This window comes from Lemur catta, chromosome 5, assembly GCF_020740605.2.
Source record: "Lemur catta isolate mLemCat1 chromosome 5, mLemCat1.pri, whole genome shotgun sequence".
NCBI lineage: Eukaryota > Metazoa > Chordata > Mammalia > Primates > Lemuridae > Lemur > Lemur catta.
Window position 1 is genome coordinate 58,595,512 of NC_059132.1, and position 21,741 is coordinate 58,617,252.

General features: G+C 41.3%; 1 protein-coding gene and 1 non-coding gene across 5 annotated transcripts in view; one reads left to right on the forward strand and one right to left on the reverse strand.

The window, feature by feature from the left end:
- E2F3 (E2F transcription factor 3) overlaps positions 1-21,741 on the forward strand; it is a 75,395-nt gene that overhangs the window by 19,281 nt on the left and 34,373 nt on the right. The window lies entirely within an intron of this gene.
- LOC123639012 lies at positions 21,115-21,218 on the reverse strand. The gene has a single exon (XR_006735582.1). It is a non-coding gene; the product is annotated as a U6 spliceosomal RNA (small nuclear RNA).

Consider the following 21,741-nt stretch of genomic DNA (forward strand, 5'->3'; position numbering starts at 1 on the left):
TACAACAAACCTTGAGAATTGGTGTCAGTATCCTCTGTAGATGAGGAAAGTGAGGCTCAGTTATTAAGCAGTTTGTCCAAGGCTGCACTTCTGGACATTGGTAGAACCAGGGTTCCAGACCCAGTCCAGGTGCTTTTGAAACCTCTCTTGACATTATGCAACCCAGACACATGGAGTTTTCTCATGGGACAGGCCACTGTCTAGGATGGGTCATCAAGCGCTTCTGCATGTCCTGCGGGGCAGTCAGTGACTTTTACAGGGTAAGTGTGTGTGAAGTGAAGACCTAACAATTTCCTCTCCTAAGGAGGGTGGTTTGGAATACAAAGGTGAGGAAGACACACAGTCCTGGACATTAAGGATGGGGCAGTCTGCTGGCAGAAACCATATGTACAACCCTGGGAATTTTCTGCTTTTTCGAAGAAAACACAACATGTGGTAGCTCTCTAGTAGAAGCACAGAGGTCTGAGGTGGATCTAGAAATGCTTTGCCGTGGAGGGGCATTGAAACTGCAGCATTACTCATGTGTCTAAATCAGTCTGTCTAACAACCTGTGTCTTCCCTTCCCCTCGGGTGGTAGCCTCTTGCTTTGGATTCTCTCAGGTGCCTTCTGTTGGTTCTTTAGGGGTGAACATCAGGAAAATAATTTTCTTTGGAGAACTTTGAAGCTGCCTCCCAAACAAAAGTCCCACTGAGCTCCCACCGGGAGTCTTGGAAAAGTAATCCTATTTATTAGGAGTAGCGTATTGATTTTGTGTGTAAAATGGACCCAGAGGCCTGTGACAATGAGTCCATTTCAAATTATAATTTTAAATATCCAACAGAATAGCTGTGCAGAAATACTACCCCAGAATATAAATGATTAGATGCTTAGTGAATTTCTCATGTGCATGTAATTAATTGGCAACTGGGGGGGGGGATTCAAGTTTGTTTTCAAATCTTAAGTCCTTGAATTTATCTTTTCTTCAACAATTACAAGTGTAAGTATAGGGAAATTAAATCTTACAGGCCTTCATAAAAACATATAGTTTTACATTGTCATTCATTTATTTGTTTATTGGTGCACATTACCCAATTTTGTGTTATACAACGGAAGGCACCTAATCAGAGACTTCTCGTTTTTACTGCATGGCTACACTGTTAATTTTGTGAACGCATACAGGGTTTCCTTCCAGATTGGAAGGTAAGTGAGTAACTGTTTTGTTATTTATGTAGCACATGCTGCCCCGACCTTGTTTCTTATGTCTGAAACATTTACTTTATTCCCAGACTCCCCGTTGGTGGCATCTGTCTAATCACCACCTAGTGTCACTTTGGGATTATGGCCACACGTGGGCCTTCCGGGGCCCACTGGTGCTGGTAACCCTGAAGTCTCTCGCCTCGGCTGTCCAGGCTCTCCCTCATGCCCAGGGCTTAAACTTGAACTCTACCCACTGTTAGCAGTTTTTCTTTGTATTTCCTTTAAAATATACTTTCACTTCTTCCTTCCCATCCCCCCCAATACAACTGCCTGGCATCCTGGCTTTTTCCATTCTTGACAAATGATCTGTCCACTGTAACTGTAGCTCGGCTGTGCTGATATCTGTTGAAATTAGACCTAGAATCTAAATGTGGCTTCATGAAACTATGGTTGAGACATTTTTCTCTTCAAATAGTCCGTGGTCTATTGGCACCCAAAACTGCCTATCAGTATCTTCTCCACTATGGTGTTGGGGGAAGAAAATGGGATAAAAGTGATTTCAAATTAAAGGTTCTATATAAGGTGCAGTGTTAGCTGGTTTTTGCATCTATAATAGAGAAACGTTCGCCACCACTGCTGCCTGCCTCCCCCGAGCACGTTGAACTGACTCCAACCTAATTGCGTTTCTTATCATGTAATAGGAATCACAAACCCTCCCTATGTCCACTCCTACAGCTCCTTCTTATCCTAATGAGGCTTTGTAACCAAAAGATTAAATGTTTCACTTATGCTCCATTGACTGAGTTACCCAAACACTTTGTATTTGGCCCTTTTCCTCTTAGAAGTTCAAAACAATAATTTAGTCCTGAAACTGCTCCTGCAAAATCTAGGTCCGTGACAAATGCGACTCCGTTATGCTGGAGGCGGGCCAGACTGCGCGGTGATTACTTGGACCGTGCGCTAAGGGAACGGCAGGCAGCTTAGGGAAGAGGGGCTGGCCAAGGCAGGGGCAACCGAGGGGTTTGCTGAATAGTCAGACTTGGGGCACCTGGGACCTGGCAGTCGTGGCCTGGCTAGGTGGGATCAATTCTTCCGCCTCTGGCTCCAGTTTCTCATCTGTCAAATATAAGTGATCTTTAAGGCCCCCTTCCGCTCCGGCTGTCTTTGATTCTGCCCACTGAGCCACAGGGACTGACTGTGGCCATTGAGTTCTTGGGGACTTTGGGGAGGTTTTGCTGCCAAGATGGCCACTCATTCTGCCACTGTGCTTTTGGCCTGCCATTTAAAGTGACTCAGGTCTCTGCGAGAAATGTCACCGTGGGAGTTGGTCCCTGCTACCACCTGCCACCCTCTCCACCGCCAGACTTGATGTCCCTTGCTTCTCTATTCAAAGTCCTAGGGGTTACTTATGATATTTATTATTTACATACACATTCCTGAGTGTGCTCTTTCAAAGTGAGTTGGCACCAGTTCATTTTAAATTTTAAAGTAGATCTCTGAATTAGGGTGAGGTTCTTCTTGCTTTTGAGATGGGCAGCGCTCAAATGTAGCAGGCCTGGGTGGCTGTCACTGCCTGCTGGGTGCTAGGACTTTGGTCCCTGCCTGCCAATGACTCAGAACTGCCTTTAAGTTCTTAATGCGGCTCTGTGAAGTCCTGAAATGTCATTTCGGAGTTACAGGTGAGGAAACCAGGTCAGAGACATTTAGTTATGTTCTTTTCCCCCAAGGTAAGGGGAGCTGTTAAAGGCTTGGACTTTGGAGTTACTTGGGCTTAAAGTCTTACAAGCTACAGGAGCTTAGGCAAGTTATTTCACCCTTCTAGAGCTGAGTTTCCTCATCTGTCACATGGGACAATTAAGGACCTTCCTTGATTGGGCAGCGGGTGGCTGAATGAGAACACACGTCTAGAACATAGAAAGGGTCAGAAAGTTTAGCCCTTCCTGGATATGGTGAGCCAGGAGAGGAAGAGTCTAAATCTTCTATTGGCACACAACTTCCCATGTATAAAGAAAATTAGAGGCAGTAAGTAGATAGACCTATTTATTTTCATTGTTCCATAAATACATTTAGAACAATTTTAGTCAGCATAGATTTGGTACAAATTTCATTGTAGCTTTTTTTCCCCCATTTTGTTATTCTAAGCTGCCCTAGAATATTTTTAGAAATTTCTGGGAACTCAGGACTACGTAATTGCCAGGGCAGAACCAAGACACTGAAGGTTCTCCTAGGGCAGTGGTTCTCAAGTGGGGACAGTTCTGCCCCCCAGGTGACATTTGGCAATGTCTGGAGATACTTGGAGTGTCATAACAGCAGGTGGGGGTGCTCCCGGCATCTAGTGGGTTGACCAGAAACGCTGTTAAATGTCCCACGACACACATGACAGCCCCCCTCACAACAAAGAATTATCTGTCCCCAAATGCCAATAAATCTTCTCAGGTGATCTTGTTTCTGTTGCAGACAGCCTTTCTCCCCTAATTGCAAAGTATATAAGCCTTCCCGAAATAGGTGTATAGTAGTCCCCACTTATCACTTATCATAGTTTCAGTTACTCATAGTCTGAAAACATTAAATGGAAAATTCCAGAATTAAACATTTCATAAGTTTTAAATCGAGCACTGTTCTGAGAAGTGTAATGAAATCTTGCACCGTGCTGCCTGGGACATGAATCGTCCGTCCCCTTTGACCAGCGTATACGTGCCATATATGCTCCTCCCCCCCGCCCCCACTGTGTAGGAAAAAACATAGTGGATATAGGCTTTGGTACTATCCAAGGTTTCAGGCATCCACTGGGGAGTCTGGGAAGTCTCCCTCTCAGATGAGGGGGGACTACTGTATTTTGGTTTTCCATGTGAATGATCTGAAAATCTAGGACCATTTCTCCAACTGTAAGGGAAGGAGGGAATTGGAGAGGAAAGCATTTTTCTGTTCTTCCACATAAGTTTGAGGTACGTAAAACTTTGAGATCCTGTCAGAAATTTTTCTTAACTACTTTTTTTGGTGTGTTTTTCCCCCAATATCATAATCCACTTTGATGTTTTAGTTTCTATAAGCACTAAACAGTGGCAAGCTATACAAATAAAATGTGTCCTTTTACATTTTAATTGCTTTTTTTTAATACAAATAATACGTGGCTTTCTGTTCTTACACATTGATTCCTAGGGGAATTTTAATATTTTATTGAATAGTAAATAAAATGGCCTATTTTTTTCTTTCAAATTGAACTACCCTAGTTGTTATAATGAACCATTAGTTCTAAAATGAATCCTCTCTATTAACATAGCAGCTTGTTCTAACTAACCATGCTTTGAGTATTCTTCTGTGGTTAATCAAAGTTAAAACAAGAAGTTTTATTTTAAATACAAGTTCTACTTTTAAATTCTAATTTTGCTAATTTTCCATTCTGGACTATTAAGATAGGTAGGGTTGCCAAATAAAATATAGGATGCCAAGTTCAATCTGAATTTCAGATAAACAACAAATAGCTTTTTTAGTATAAGTAGGTTCTATGCACTGTTTGCAATATACTTATTGTAAAGAAATTATTTATTGCTTGTCTGAAATTCTGATTTAACCGGTGTTTTGTATTTTTATTTGCTAAATCTGGCAACCCTACATATAGGACTCAGGGTAATTGGAACATACCAGGAAATAGCATTCATATTTGACATCTCTCTGCATAACTGTATCTTGGATGTTGTACTTTATGAAAGTGTTAAGTAATAAATCTCAGATAATTTGCCAAAAAGAAAAAAATAAATTTCTGAAGGTAATGTAGAAAATTTGTTCCATAATCACATTTATTGGTCTTGAAGGGTAGCTTGTATAAACTGGAGTTAGTAATCCAGGTGACATTCAAAAGTGCCATATTCCATCTACCACCTCAATTCCAGAGGGGAAACCTGGATGAGAGAGAAAATCCTTCTTATGAAGTTGGCTTCTAGGGATTACCTAGAGTTTAAGTGAGATGATTCTATAGTATCTAAACTCTGCTTTTCATAAGCAGCAGAATTCACTTTATAGCAGAGGGCCGGTTACAAGTGGAACAGATTGATTATAAAAGAATTAGATTAGCTTGGGAAAATAGCTCAAAAAAAAAAAAAAGCCGAATCAAAATGTTCATAATTCACGAGAGTCAACTGAAAATACATATGCCAAGACACTTATTCTTCAACACTTATCTCCATCGTCTAAAGATACCCATATATCTACCTTTTGGGAAGAAAGCAACTGCCCCAGGCTACCTTTGTGGCCTCAAAATGGGTCCATTTTAGAATCTTAGTACCTTCAGCGACCTTAAAGATGTTTTTTTTTTGCCTCTGGAGGAGGAACCAGCTGCGTCAACTGTGATCTGCTAACCACCTGCAGTTTTCCCTCTGGTCCCAACTCTTATCCCCAGGCCCCACCTTGGTTTTCAGCCAGTGTCCTGTGAGCTGAGGTTCACCTTTGCTGACAGTGTCTTGCCTCAGGTGCACGCAGCACTGCTTTTTGCTTTCTCCCTAGGAGCGGAGTGTTTGTACTGCACATCTGCAACCTACAAGCTACAGGAGTTAATGCCCCCAGCGCATCCCTCCGCCCAGTGAGAGTGGAAGCCAGGGTATAAGTGACCCTGCCTCCTACAACAGTTCTAGAGGGCTTTCTGGATACTTCTTGGGAGGCCTCAAAAGAATGAAGCTCCTGTTAGCTGTAGCCTGTGACCTTATTCACACACCCTTAAACAATACACCTGCCTCACTCTCCCTGCTCCTGGGATCACTTCCAAATAAACCACCTGCACCCAAGTCCTTGTCTCTGTCTTTGCTTTTGGAAATATCTAAATTTAGACACCTATTAGTGTGGAAAGGCCGCCATGACAAAGTACCACAGACTGGGGAAACTTATCCTCTCACAGTTCTGGAGGCTAGAAGTCCAAGATCAAGGTGTCAGCAGAGTGGATTTCCTCCAAGACCTCTCTCCCTGGCTTGCAGATGGCGGCTTCTTTACAGGGTTGTCTCTGTGCACAAGTGCCCTGCGTGTCTTTTCCTCTTTTTGTAAGGTCACCAATCTGATTGAGTTTGGGCCCACCCCAGTGGCCTCTTTTTAAATAAATCACCTCTTTAAAAGTCCTTTCTCCAAATACAGTCACATCCTAAGACACTGCAGGTTATGACTTCAACATATGAGTTTGTAGGGACGTAATTCAGCCCAAAACATTTGTGAAGAAGAAAAATTCAATCTAGAATACAGACTACACCAACGTAGTTACTTGGCCTCCAGATTCTGGCTGTTTTCACAACATTTTCCTATCTGTCTAAACTTAACCTACTCTCGGGCCTTGGGGGCGTGGGTCTGCGAACTGGGCAGGGAACAAATCAAATGAGTTGGCCATCTTCCTTTAAATTTATTGAGCAGCCTCTATGTGCTCACTTCTGCTCTGTACGTTCCGGAGGAGACATGGAAGGCAAGGCTGCTGCTAACCTGAAGGAGCTTCGAGTGTAAATAAGAAGACAAGACCATTAGATATCAGTAGAGAATAATTTAAGTTTGTTTGAGACAGACACAAGGCACAGACCACAAATTTAGACGTGTAGAGGAAACACACTGCTGCAGTGGGGGTCAAGTTTCTTGTTATAGAAGGAGTGGTTGGAGTTGATTTGTGCAACAGCTTCTGCCCTGAAATCCTCTGATTGAGAGACCAGTATGGCCTGGAGTATGTGAAAATGTGGTGGATGGAGGGAAGGTTATGGGAAAAAGAAACAGGGCCTCTTCCAGGATCTTGAAGAGACCAGAATATTTATACGAGGAAATGTCAAAAGGGTGTGGTATGGTGAGGTGTGTTAGGAATAGGGAACTTTTTATATGTTTGAGCATGAAGTGAGGAAGGCCTGTGCCAAGCTTCTTCCTGCCTCAGGGCCTTTGCACTTGCTGTTCCCTCTGCCTGGAATGGTGTTGTCTCACATCTTCCCATGTAACCTTGGCACCTTGTCATCACTGATTTAACTGTCACTTCAGAAAAGCCCTTGATACCATCCAGTCTACCAGTCATTCTTTATCCTATTTTGTTTTGTTTTCTTAACATTCATCACCATCTAAAGTTAGATTCTCGTGTTCACTCGTAGCCTAGAATGTTTGCCTGACACTTGGTGCTCTGTGGATATTTGCTAAGTGAACGAAGAACTTGAAGTAGGCTGGCAATGGGTGGACTAGCTGATATTTGGCGGTTTGGAAGATTACTTGATAGGCTGCATTGGCCCGTTTCTAATAATAGTTTAAACATTTTTAAAAACTGACTCTGTTTGACTCAGTTTAATTCACACATTTGCTAAGTGCCTATTTGTGCCATGCACTGTGCTAATTAGATCTCAGAAATAAAAATAAATGAAGCAGACCTTAAGAAGATCATAGACCCGTTTCATATCTAGGTTCTTCACATGGATCCCTGAATAGAATTCTAGATATTTTTATTTTTACTGCACTGTAACTGAAACTTAGCATTTCCTTCCATTATGAATGTAGGCAGTAAACCATAGTAGAATTGGCAGTGTCTATGACTTGGTCACCCATAGAAATCACAGATATTTTCATATCACATTACACCCTTGTTACAGAGATCTCAAAATATTGTTTATGGTCATCATGACTTCAAAATTGCAGTAATTTTTGACCTGCTGGCTCTTTTTATTTAATGCCCTAACAAAGAAGCACATAGATGACTGTGTCCTAAATTTCATTTTAAAATACTTTGAATAGTTATTTCAATACAAAGTGTTTCCTTTGTAAGCCTATGTCTTTTACTTTAGGTATATAAAAACACTGGTCTGAGAAAAGGGGTCCACAGCCTTCTACCAGGAGGCCAAAGGAGTCCATGACACAAAAAAGGTTAAGAGCTCTGGTGGAATCATATAAAAAAAGAGGTCCTATCACCTCATCTTAACTTACATTCTCAAAGATTCCTATCAAAATGATGTCCACCTCCTGCTCAGGGCTTGTTACTTCCCTTTGAATCTTCTCCCCACCCCCATCTTTATTACTTTTGGGAAGAACTTTTGTGAGAGATTCTTTTTTCATAGTTGGGTTGGAAGGGGTGCTCACCTTATATCAGGACTGTAAGAGGATATTGCAAGCTTTGATGATTGAGCACAAAAATCTTAGGACAGCTGGTCAAAACAAGCTTGTCCTGCCTTGTGGGAGGGACAGAACTTTCCAAATGATCTTTTGGTTAAGACCTTAATTAAAAACAGCCTAAATTCACTTGTGGCAAGAATTTATTAAAGGAAAATAACCATGAACAAATTCATTTTGTGATGTAAAGAAAGCAATACCCTTGTGGGAATCCAGCTTGACTTCTGGTGAACTTAGCACAAAGGAGCAAGAAACTTCGGGCTGGTTTGCCTAACAATTTTCGATCTCTATAATTAGGGGGTGGATTGATCTCTAAGATCTAAGAATCTGTGAACTTAAAGACACTATGATTTGTGGTATAATTAGGTGTAGCTTAAACTACCTGTGATATCAGATGTCAGAAGAAAACTGTACAAGAGATACATGTCGGTTTCTTTTCTCCTATACCCCTTAAATTTTAAACCCACAAAAAGCATCTAAATACATCAGTGGATTTTCATTATTACCAAAAAGTGTTCTGCTTGCTCTTTCTCTATAAACTGTAGAGAGAAACACAGGTTCCTCCCACAATGCCTTATTAAGTTTAACTGTTGTATGGTAGAGCCTCGCTTCTTTGGTTCATTTAGGACCAGGAGTGGTCCAGGTAGCTGAATATCCCCTGCCTGCCCTGACACCCTGTTCACTGCTGTAGGCTTTATGATGCTTGTGTTCATCCTTGGTGTGAAGGAGCCCTGGGGACCGTACCGTGGGCAACGCTGAACAGAGCCAGGCTTCTGCTCATCAGAATTAGCAAAGGTACATGCACAGAGTGAGAGCACGGCAGATGGGAGGGTGGGGAACCTAGAGAGGGACCAGTTCTGGGACCAGTTCCAGGCCTCAGCAGTGGAGAGCAGGGCACGGGAACATGACGCCAGAGCCAACTCACTTGGCACCAGCCCCAGGTCCTCTGCACAGCACCCAGTTGCAAATGGGTGTGGCCCGAGACAAGAGAGGTCCTGCTGGATTATTTAAGAATATTTCTTTGTGATTTTTATTTGTTCTTCCCAGCAACAGCTCTTTGAAGTAGTTTAGTGGTGTATCCATTTTACGGAGGAAGAACTTGAGACCCAGGTTGGTTAGAACATGCCCAAATTCATGTACAAAATTAATAGTCGACCTAGACTATGTGGAAGACTTGAGTAGTGCTTGGCCTTTTGATTTGATAGTGAAACCAGATCACTTTAACATAATAAAAATTAGAGCTGGTTACCCAGCCAATTTGTTAACTTAAAAAAAAGAGAGGGTTACCCAAGCATGGTGGCTCGCGCCTATAGTCCCAAGCTGCTCGGGAGGCTGAGATGGGGAGGATCATTGAGCCCAGGAGTTTGAGGTTTCAGTAAGCTGTGATGAGGCCACTGCACTCCAGCCTGGGTGACAGTGAGATGCTGTCTCAAAGAAAAAGAGAGGGAACAATAAACTACTAAAATTCGTCGAATTGCTGAACATCATAATTAAAGGGATACTGGAGGTAAGAAAAATGGGCTCCTTCTGTTGTTCTATAATAACAATAGTAAGCACTATTATTATTACAACTCTTTTTTTCCTTGCTTTCTTTCTTGTCCCTCCTAACCTCCCCTGGGGAAAGATCTTTTTAAAACTAAGATCACATACACTAAAGACTTGTCCTTATGATGAGAATGTTTGACTTTTCTTTTAACACATTTGTGGTAGAATGGAGGTTCTAGATTGTATTCCTCTGTCTCTGTATACTGGATGCTTTCCCACATTAGTAACCCTTTTCCCCTCTCCCTTAAAATTACCAGGCGAGAGTAGGAGAACTTGAATTCCAGAAAGGTTTTAATACGGACTTCTATGAAAGCATAACTATTAAGTCCACTTAGCAAAGTCAGTATTCCCAGGTGGAATGTACTACTGAGAAATAGAAGTCTCTCAGTTGGACCTAGCTTATATGGAACATTAAAACAGCAGTCATTGCTGACTATAGGTGATGGGTAATTTGAGCAAAATTTGATAGCTTTTAAATGGCATCAATTTAAAAGGAGCAGTTTTTGTTTCTTAATCCAGGGCAAGGCTATTCTTATTCTGGTTTCTATCTGAAGAGTATAAAAATTGGCCGATGCAAATCAAGATTGGAAATGCAACTGAGCAGCATAGTCACCCACAGAAAACATTAAATAATTCTGAAAAATGTTTGTCCCACAGTGTTTGTATATTGTTTTCCTACTTAAATTAGGCAAAAATTGGTAAAATTGCATTTTTAGAACCCTATTTTCATTTAGTTAAGAAGAATGGAGAGCCATTGACTTAGAGAAGCTTCTAATATCCAGAGGATGAAGCAAATTGACACTTTACATTCTGAGCAAGCGTGAACAGGAAAAACAGAAGCCACTTAGTTCCATAATCAGCTTGATGTGAAGGGACTTGAGAGGTTCTCTCCATTCTTTCCCTTCACTGGTTAGGAAGCTGAGTCCAGGAGAAATTCCTTGCCCAGGGTCAGGTAGAACTAATGGAAAGCAGCCTCCATCGTTACCCTCTCCCATGCACTCTGCACTTTCGAGCCAGGCGTGGTTGTAAGATTTATTTAATGACACGTGTGACTCTAAGACTATTTGTGATGGCGAATACTACAGATTTGACTGGGTAATGTGATATTTGTTATTTGCTTTAAGTTAACTTTAGCCTTTAGCGTGGTGTGATGGAAAGGGCACTAAACTTGTGATCCAGAAGACCTGGGTTTAGGTTTCAGCTTTGACATTAGCGTCTGCAAAGCTGACAGCCCTATTTTCTTAATCCATGAAATGGGAATAATAATACTCACCCAACTTACCTTATGCAGTTGTGAGGATTAATTGTGAAGGGCTTTGTAAAAGTATAAAGTGCTATATAAACATAAGGGTGTTAATCTCATGTTTTTGGTGACAGGCTAAAAAGACATAGTTTTAAATTTCGGATACTCTTTAATTTGCATAATCTTACACATTCTTTCTCTATTTTTAGTGTATTTTTTCCTTTAGAATTTCTTTTGTTAGGAATTATAATCTCTCTCTTCATCTGGGCTTTGTCTCAAGATATAAACTCAAAGCATTTCCCCCAGTGCAATTTGTGAGTCTCTTGGCATATTTGAAATTTTTGATAGTTTATTCAATATATGAAAACCGTATCCTATAAGGCCATAGGACACTTAAACAAATATTCAAATTTATATTGTGAAACTCCTAGCATGCTCTTTATTGGGAATGAAGGATTGAGGATAGTTTGTCATACAATCACCACCTTAAAACAACCCACCTAAGTACAGCCCTGGCAGCACAGATTGGAAAGGGATTTGGTAATTACACTCTTTAGTTCTTCTATGAATATAACCAATCTGGGCAATTTGGGCACCAGAGTGAATTTTTAGGCATGAATTATCTGGTTAAGTTAGCCAGATAATTGCCAGCTGTCTCCAGTGCTCTCTGCTCTGTAGACCCCAGCCTGAATAATTGTCTTCTGTTTACTCATGCAAGCAAGTCGCTGGTTTCCATTTTCAAACAAAAACTAACTGCATGTTAGAATGGTATTTTAATTGAGCTATTTTTGTTGCTGATTCAAAGATCTCCTGCCCTTTGCCAAAGGAGTTGCCCAGATCAGAACCCATTAATTTAGTTGATTGGGGGGGAGGTGGTCTTCCCTTGTTGACTTTGGGGAAGACTTAAATGTAATAAAAGAGATTTGTAAGTTAATGATATGAGGTTTTATGAAACATTCAAAACTTATCTCAAATTCTGACCATTTTTCTACTAATTTTCTTAACTAAATGGAAACTCCAGCTGTATAAATAATGATTTTTGTTTGAAAATATTTCTTCCCTTGTTTTTAGAACCATCAGGGGAATTAAATTATAAATAAGTAGCAGCAAAGAACTAGTTTGTCTATGTGAAGCAGAATGCAAAATTGCTTAAATTTTGAACTGAGTCCCAGGACATAGAGACCACCTTTTAGCATGGGTTGATGAAGCAAGCCGCTCTTTGGGGAAGAGGAAGAGGCTGACTCAGCTGTTTCCTTTTTCGTTTGTTTCTTTATTTTAATTAATTAATTTGCCCATTTCTCTGTTAGATCTGCAGGTCTTTCCATATACTCCTTACTGATCACAAGTGCAATGATGTGTCCCTCTGCGACCATCATTTTTTTCTTAAAAAAAAAAAAAGGAATTAACATTTCACTGACCTCACAAACCTCATCCTGTTTACACATATATAATGGAAATATTTAAGTTTGTGACCAATATTGATCCTTGTCTCTCTGTAGGTTTGAGTTTTGGGATATAAAGTCCAGTGGAGAAAGCAAGGGCACCTCGACCCACGAGGGTGCTCTACTCTGTCCTTCCTCAGCTCTTGCAGCAAAACCTCCTTATCAAACATTACATGCTACCTGGCCCCCTTTGTCATACTTATTCTTGCACTTTCATTATTGTATATCAAAGATTTACCCATGTTGTTGAACAATTGGTTTTTCATCATGTATTTTGAACTCATCTTTTGTTTAAGGGAGTTGTTTTTTATTATATGCTTCATTCCACAAATACGTAGCCAATGCATATTTTGTGACAGGTACATTACTACGAAAGAAATCGTAACAATAGTTATCCTGAAAAATTATAAGTTAGTAGTGCCAACATCATCTTACTTTAAACACTTTTCCAGAATGTTCCAAAGGAAACAAATGGCTGCAGTGAATTCGTTAGCCCCAACCTACTTCTGGCCAAGGCAGTGCTCCCTGCAGAACTGTATCCATCAGTGCAAAGCAAGAGAGGAGAAAACTTGGCCCCTGCGTCAGGGAGGGTGAATTCACCATTCTGCACCTGGCAGGCTTGACTCCTCCTCTGGTCTCTCAGGCTTCTTGGTAGGAAGTCAGTGATACCCTAGAAAAAGGCTGACTCTCTTACTTAGGATCTGGTCTGCTCTCTGCAACCGGCTAGAGAAACTGAAGTTTTCTTTCCATAATGATGTGAAGTGTTGATAGTTACCATTTCTGTGAAAGCTCGTTAAGAATGACTTATTTTCCTTTGGAAGAAGAGCTCTGGTGCTGGAGCTAGCAGTGGAAATGTCAGGACTAAGGAGCATAAGGCTTCTGCTGTAACTCTGGTTTCCAGATTTATTTGAGCCTATTTCTGCCAGGAGTGATTCTGTGGGCATCTTGAACACGGAAGTGTGCAGATGGACAAAGAGAGGGAAAGTGGTCACAGATAGGGGGAGAAGGCCCCGCAGTCCAGTGTGGACAGACAAGGGAAGGACCTGCAGGGGGGAGGGCATACATAACACAAAATTTACTATTTCAGCCATTTTTCAGTGTACCTTTCAGTAGCTTTAGGTATATTTACAGTGTTGTGCAACCATCACTGCTCTATCTATCTCTAGAATTTTTTCACCATCTCTAACAGAAACTCTGTACCGTTAAATACCAACTCCCCTCCCCTTCCTTCCAGTGTCTAGCAAGCTCTATTCTACTTTTTGTCTCTATGAACTTGACTACTCTAGGTACTTCATGTAAGTCGAATCGTAAAATATTTGTCTTTCTGTATCTGGCCTATTTCACTTAGCACAATGTCTTCAGGTTTCATCTATGTTGTAGCACATATCAGCAGCTCATTCTTTCTTATGGCAGAATAATATTCCATTGTCTGTATATACCACATTTTGTTTATTCATTCATGCATCAGTGGACATTTGGGTTGTTTCCACCTCCTGGCTGTCATAAATAATGCTGCAGTGAACATCGATGTTTGAGTATCTGTTTGAGTCCGTTTTCAATCCTTTTGGCTTTATACCCAGAAGTAGAATTGCTGGGCCTATGGTAATTCTGTATTTAACTTTTTGAGGAGCTGCCAAACTATTTTCCACAGTGACCACAGTGACTGCACCATTTTACATTCCCACTAGCCGTGCACGAGGAGGAGGGAGGACCCTTGCTTTGACCCCTCTGAATGTCACCCAAGTGTATTATAATTTGCTAACCAGGTCTCATCCTCATTCGTCACTGGGTCCCCCGTAACTGTTTTTGCTCTTTGGTGGGTCTGCCTGCCCCTTTGTGTTGGCTCCGGCTGCAGAAAGGAGCATATCTGTCTTGTCCTTGACCTGGCTGGGTGTGCCATTCCTGTTGGTGAGGTGTGGGAAGGCTTTCTCTGGCTGTGGGGTCAGGTGTTGTGCGCCTGTCTTCAGCGTGAAGGTGAGCCGGCGTGGCGAAGCATGCTCACCCTGCCTCCTCCAGAAACAGTCTGCCTTTGAGTGTTTTCATTCTCCTAGTAACCGTCTTCCTTATTAGCTGTGGCTTCATCTAAATGAAAAATTTATCTTGTGCTGCTTACCCAAAGGAGAAGCTCCTCACATGTCAGATATTATTTCACCAATTATCTTAGTAACTTGTGCACTTTTTATTCCTTAAAGCAAAGTTCAGAATGATAGGAGTTTCCATAACATGGAACTTCGTATGCATTTTTGTTACTACGTAGTTCTAAGAAATGAAGCAAAATTTAGAATTATCTGAAATGCTTTTAACACCTTCAATTTAATACGTAGTTGAGTGTATATTTATGTCAGGACACGATTCTTCTCATTGGCCAAAGTAATCAAAGCCTTTAGCTAGAGTGCAGTGTCGCAATCATAGCTCACTGCAACCTTGAACTCCTGGGCTCAAGTGATCCTCTTGCCTCAGCCTCCCGAGTAGCTGGGGCTACAGGCCCGTGCCACCACGCCTGGCTAATCTTTCTATTTTTTGTAGAGTCAGAGTCTTGCTATGTTACTCAGACTGGTCTCAAACTCCTGGCTTTAAAGGATCCTCCTGCCTCGGCCTCCCAAAGTGCTGGGATTACAGATGTGAGCCACCACGCCCGGCCTCAAATCCATTTTTTAAATTTAGCCTTGGAAACAGTTGTGTGATGCAGGTGGCCCCTAGGCACCATTATCTTCTTTTGGCAGATGAGGAAACTGAAGCCTGTCTGTCCACACAGAAAGCTGGACCTGCCCAGGAAGTGCTGTCGGGCACATTGGGAGGGAAACGTGGGGAATGGGGTCCCAGCTCTGTGTCCATGACTTCCCTCCCCAGACAGATCCTTCTCAAAGTCCATGGCTGCCCTTTTTGGGTCCTCATGGAATTATTCTTTGGGGTCTGTACATAATTCTGCCTGCTAACACATAACTTTCCCCATACCTTATTCTTTACAAAATACTCACTTTCTTGGTCTGAAATCCCCATAGTTTCTTATACATTGTAGGTATACACCACATATTTATGACATGAAATGGTATTTTTAGGCAAGGAGATTTTTTAATATTAACGACTCATGATTCATAACAAGTTCAGTCTTTATGAAATAAACTTCATTCAAATCCTTGAATTCCATTTTGCAGTGTAGCTACATAGTTGACACATTAGACAAATTAAGTTTGTCTGCTATCTTCATTCCTTCAGAAAACAAGAATGTCTAGTATCTAATATGATCCCTAGTGGGCCCTCAAAAAATATTAGTTTCCACCTCCACTGAAAATCGAGTTGTGGGTTCTTTTATCTTTATTCCATTGTTTGTGCCTTCCTTGTTGTAGCTGTATGTGGAAGAAAATGCAGAAAATCAGTGTGGTCCCTGCCCTTGCAGTTTTGCACAAGTTGTTTGCATCCTCCCCCAGAAGCAAGATCCTTGGAAATGAAATGTCATATCAAAAACAGACAATAAAACAACCAAAACACATTTTCATAAACATTTGATTCAACACTTTATTAAGTCTTGGGTCTTGGAAAATGTTGCTAGTCAACCCAAAGGTCTTGGGAAGTCCCCCTGAGTCATGAACGGGTGTGGCAGGACTGGGATGTGTACCTCTGGGCTGTGGTTCTGATGCTAAGTCCCCTGAGGGCAGCAGTCGGCAAAGCAGCTGTTTGGTCTCTTTATCCCCAGGCCTGGCCCAGTTCCAATCACACAATATTAATAGATGCTCATTCCATGGCTCTTTTTCTTTCTTTCTTTTTTTTTTTTTGAGACACGGTGTCACTGTGTTGCCCAGGCTGGAATGCAGGGGCATGATCACAGCTCACTACAACCTCAAACTCCTAGGCTTAAGCAATCCTCCTGCCTCAGCCTCCAGTGGAGCTGGAAGTACAGGCATGCACCACCAAGCCCAGCTAATTTTTCTATTTTTTGTAGGGATGAAGTCTCACTGTGTTGCCCAGGTTGGTCTGGAACTCCTGGCCTCAAGCGATCCTCCCCCTCAGCCTCCCAAAGTACTGGGATGACAGGCATGAGCCACCGTACCTGGCCTCATTACGTATCTTTTGAACTAACCTGCATTGACCTCGCCACGCCTCCGCACCCTTGGACAAATTATAGTCTTTGGGTCTCAAGTTCCTCCTCAGTTGGGGTAGGGAGTGGGGAGCAGGTCCTAGTGAGTTGTTCCTTTTGTGTAAGAATCCCTGGCAGCGGTAGCAGTACCCTGTACTCAAACATAGAATAGTATCAGCATCATCTTCCTTCTCAGGATTACAAGGCTTTGCAAAAATTAGAATGAGTATATTTTCTCCATTTTGTAAGACATGCATTTTTTTCATTTGTACATATGTCTCTCGGCATTGATCTCCTGCTACATTTATTTATAAAACAGTGGTACATCTTGTAATCAGTAGCTTCTTAGAAATAAGGAATTCATTTTCTCCTCACTCTGGGAGGCTGTATAGCTCAGTACAGTAAGTCCTCACTTAACGTCTTCAATAGGTGCTTAGAAACTGAGACTTTAACCCAAATGACATATAACAAAACCAATTTGACCACAGGCTAATTGATATAAATAAGAGTTAAGTTCCTATGATGTGTTTCTAGTCACAAAAATATAACCAAACTTCTAAATAAAGACCAAAACACTTCTAATATTAAATTTGGAAATAAGGATGAAGCATACATGCATTTAAGAAAAATTAATAAAAATAAGTAAGTTAGTTACTTACCCTGTCGGGCACAGTGGCTCATGCCTGTAATCCCAGCACTTTGGGATACCAAGGTGAGAGAATCACTTGAGGCCAGAAGTTCAAGACCAGCCTGGGCAACATAGCAAGATCCTGTCTCTACAAAAAAATTTAAAAACTTAGCCAAGCATAATGGTCTGTAGTCACAGCTACTAGGGAGGCTGAGGCAGGAGGATCGCTTGAGCCCACGTGTTGGAGGCTGCAGTAAGCTGTGATCGCACCACTGCACTCCAGCCTGGGTGACAGAGTGAGACTCTGTTTCTTGAAAAAAAAGTTATTTACCCAATTATTCCAGTTCCAGTTCAGTGTGGAGAGTGGCCAAAGCCTGTCCTGGCAGCACAGGGCCCCAGGTGGGAACCAGCCCTGGACAGGAAGCTGTCCCATGGCAGGTGCACTCACACGCCTCACACTCAGGCGGACAGGAAGCATGTAGACATGCCAGTTTACCTAACATGCACATTTTTGGGATGTGGGAGGAATCCAGAGGACCCAAGGAAAACCCACAGAGACGTGGGGAGAATGGGCAAACTCCACAAAAGACAGCGGCCCCGAGTGGGAATTGATTTTTTTTTTCACATCAATGTTACAGCAAAACAACATTGAACAAAATGATGTCATTTGAGGACTTGGCTATAGTTACAAATTGGGTGTTAGACTTGTTCAAGTCTCCACTTTGCCACTCTAGCTGACGTTAAAGTTTCTCATCTGTGACTTAAAAGTTTAGGGAAGATGAAATGATATGGTGTAGCACAGCAATCTGACTTACAGCATAGGGTCAGTACATGTTAACTATAATTGTTTTCACAAAATGATCTCGCCGAAAGCTTAGGGACTTATCCTTGAAGGCATTAGGTGTGCCTACTTGACACATGCAGGTGTTATTATGTGTCACACCACAGGTAGCACTTAAGGTTAGAATCATTGCTGACCCCAATGTAAAATACCTATTTCTGGACAAGGAAATGGAAAGTGAAATTTGCAATCCATCCTCTGTATTATTTTTGACAGGATAGACACCTCAACATTTAGAGGGAACCTAAAAAGTTAAAAGTAAAAACAAATCTTTATAACAGAAAGCAGCTTCATGAAATGTCACTTTTACTGCATCTTTATAAAGAATTGCAGCCACCTTAGAGACTTGTAAGATGATTCTTTTTTTTTTTTTTTTGGTCTTTCGTAGGTAATAGCAGGATGCAGTGTAATAAGTTAGATTAACATATTAGCTTGCATCTTTTTGAGGAAAACAGGTAGAGCACAGAGAAGGGAGGAACCTCCACATTAATTACCCTGTCTAATGTCATACTGAAGGGAAGTATGACCAGCCAATGCCCGGTGCTCTACAGCTTGGCACAGATGTGGGGGAAGGGTGCCGCCTCTCTGGTGAGGTTTCTTGCCCAAGGGAAGCCAAGCAATCCTGCATTATTGGTGGGGGGGGGGGGGGGGGTGAGAGAGGGAGAGGGAGAGAGAAAAGAATACACACAGACAGGGCCAGTAAATCTTGCCACTTTGCTTTCTATCAGACAGCCCACCCCCAGCCCTCAGCACAGGAATGGAGTCATAACCCCAAGCCACTGCTTTTTCCTCTAAACTTGAGCAGGTCTTAGGGGCAGTTCACCACTACACCAGACAGACCCATAGCAATCTTTTGGGATTTTTTTTTTTTTTCCCTTAATGGCAGTGATTTGCACCGATCCAGCCTCCAAGGGTGAGGGCCACGATGAAATAGAGAATTTATTTTTATATTATATCATCTTGTGCAGAGACTGCTGTATAATCAGGAGTCAAAAATCTAAGGGATTAGGCTGTGAAGTCATTTTGTCCATGAGTTGGGTACAACACATTCATTCATTGTAAACAATCACCAACAGTCACTGCCATAATTTATTCTTACCAGTAAGTTGGGTTTTCAAGTGACAGAGTAAGCTATCAGAATCAAGCAAGCACGAGTTCTTAGGGCGTGAGTGCTGGCAGAGACTTTTGTGAGACTTCAGATACCACTGCAGCCTGGAGATGAGCAAATGGAGGACCAGAAAGGGGAAGTGAACTCGCAAGGTCAATACTGGGTTTGGTCCACTTTGAGGACTAAAACACTGGTGATTCTTGACACTCTGTCCTTAGGTCTTGCTACTCCACTTCCTGATGACACAGTGGGTAGAATTTTGCTCCAGTTTCATTCCTAGGGATTGATATGAAACTTTGTTCCCTTGTCTAACCCCGTTCTCTTTCTGCAGGAAGATTACAGGTGGTAATTTGAGAAACTGAACAAGGGATGGTGAAACCTAGTTTGTAGTGGGCTCTTTTTGGTTTGGTTGTCATGAGTGCTCTTGATGCATAGCTTAGAAACCTCTCCAGAGAAATGATAATCAGCTCTCCAAGGAGTGCTTAGTGCGGGCTGGCATGTTGCTGTGCCTGCTGGTGTATATCTTCCAGTAAATTCCTGGTATGAAGAATCTGTATTGGAGAAATTGGCTGACTTCTTTTCTTGCACTGTTGTATGACAATCATGGAACTATAACTCTGGTACCTTGTGATGTGCCCAGAGTAAGCTAAATGTGTTTGCCTTTATTTTATACACACACACACACACACACACACACACAGCAGTCTGAACATAGGAGGTGCTTTTAAAATATGATATTTTAGAGAATGTGTAAAAACTTCTTTCTCTTCAGATAGACGTAGATGTGCTAAAAAACCTTGGTTACTATGACTTACTTATGTATTCTATGTGGTGTATTTTATACAGTATGTAAAGGTATTTCCTCATTTTAAATTAGATAAAAGGCAAACTTGAGATGTGAGGGAAGGGTAGGTTGTATTTCTTGTCTGATGTGGGGAATTTTATATTCCTGAAGTCTATAATTAGGTGCGTGTGCTGACTGTTTATTTATTAAAACAAAGCTCTGGGGGCAGGGGTGAGGGGAGTGCCACATAGTGGAGAACATTCTATGGCAAACATCTCAGCTTCACTTAAAAGCATGGGCTGCAAAGAAATGTAAATTCATTGGCTTAATTAGAAGAGAATATTTATAGAAATTGAATGATCCGGTAAAACTAAAAGCCTGGCTTCTTTCGTCTTCAGAGACCTGCTAAAGCAGGTAAACGCTGTTCTGAAAAGCCCTTTCCTGCAAAGTGGACTTTGCCATCTAATTTCTGGCCTCCTGGAGGTCAATAACTTTGGCCTAGCCCTGTCACTTACTTGGCTCATATTTACTAAGTACTTTTCTTTTTCGGCTTTGAATTATAGTGAAAATATACACGTAAAGAAAAAAATGTTCATGTACACCAGAGTTTTCTGATTTTTTTTATATGGTTCCATAACTTGATTTTAGTAACTGTTATAAAAAAACTTTTCTGAGAAAGTACACTTTGCAAATCTTGCTGTCCAGCCTGTTCCCATCTACCCTGCCCTCCTATGTCTTTTATAGATCGTGATTTCCATTAGGTTCATGTAAATTCTTCTACTATTTATGCAAATTCAAAACATTAAAAAATGCTCTTTATTTTTTCTTCTTTCCTTAGAAACAGTGACTAGATGTTATTCTTGACCTTGTTTTTACTTCTTTAATGAGCTTTTTGTGTTAGTACATACAGAGCTGCCTCCTACTTTTTAGTGCTGTGTAGTATTCCACTGTATGGACATCTCCAAATTATTAACCAGTCCTGAATAGACCCCTGGATTCTTTCCATCTTCTGCTATTACAAAGTTGCAGTGAATAATTTTGTGTGAATATCACATGTGCAGGTATATCTGTAGGGTAGTTTCCTACAAGGAAGATTGGGATTTTGGCCAGCAGATACATACATATGTATTGGTGATAGTGTTGCTCTCCCTTCCTGTGGACTGTTTTTATTGTTGTTTTATGGAACACTTCACAAATTTGCATGTCCTTCTTGCACAGGGGCCATGCTAGTCTCTGTATCATTCCAATTTTAGTATATGTGCTGCCAAAGCGAGCACCCCATGGACTGTTTGACTTACGCACTCCTACCAACTTACGAGGGCTTCACCAACAGCGTGGGCTTCAAACTTTGGGATTTGTGCCAATCTCATATGTAAAATATACTATATTGATAGGGTCTAAATTTGCATACCTTTTTAAAAAAGCAAGAGGTTGAACATCTTTTAATATATTTAAAAGCCACTTGTATTTTTTTCTTTTTCTGTTTTTTCAAACTGTATATTCCTGTACTTGATTTACTCTTTTATTGGGTTGTTGATCTTTTATTGATTTGTAAGGGCTCTTTACATGACAGGGAGATTAGCTGTAAGTCTGTGATATGATCTCCAAGTATTTTTTTCAGTTTGTCATTTTCTTTAGTCTTTGAAGGTTTTTATTTGCCTCACAGAAATTAAGCTTTATGCAGTACATTTTTTCCATTCTTTATTTTATGGTTTCTGGGTGATTTTAAGTCACAGAAAGCACCTTCCACTAACCCCCGTCCACATACACACACATACAGGAATTGATTTATATTTTCTT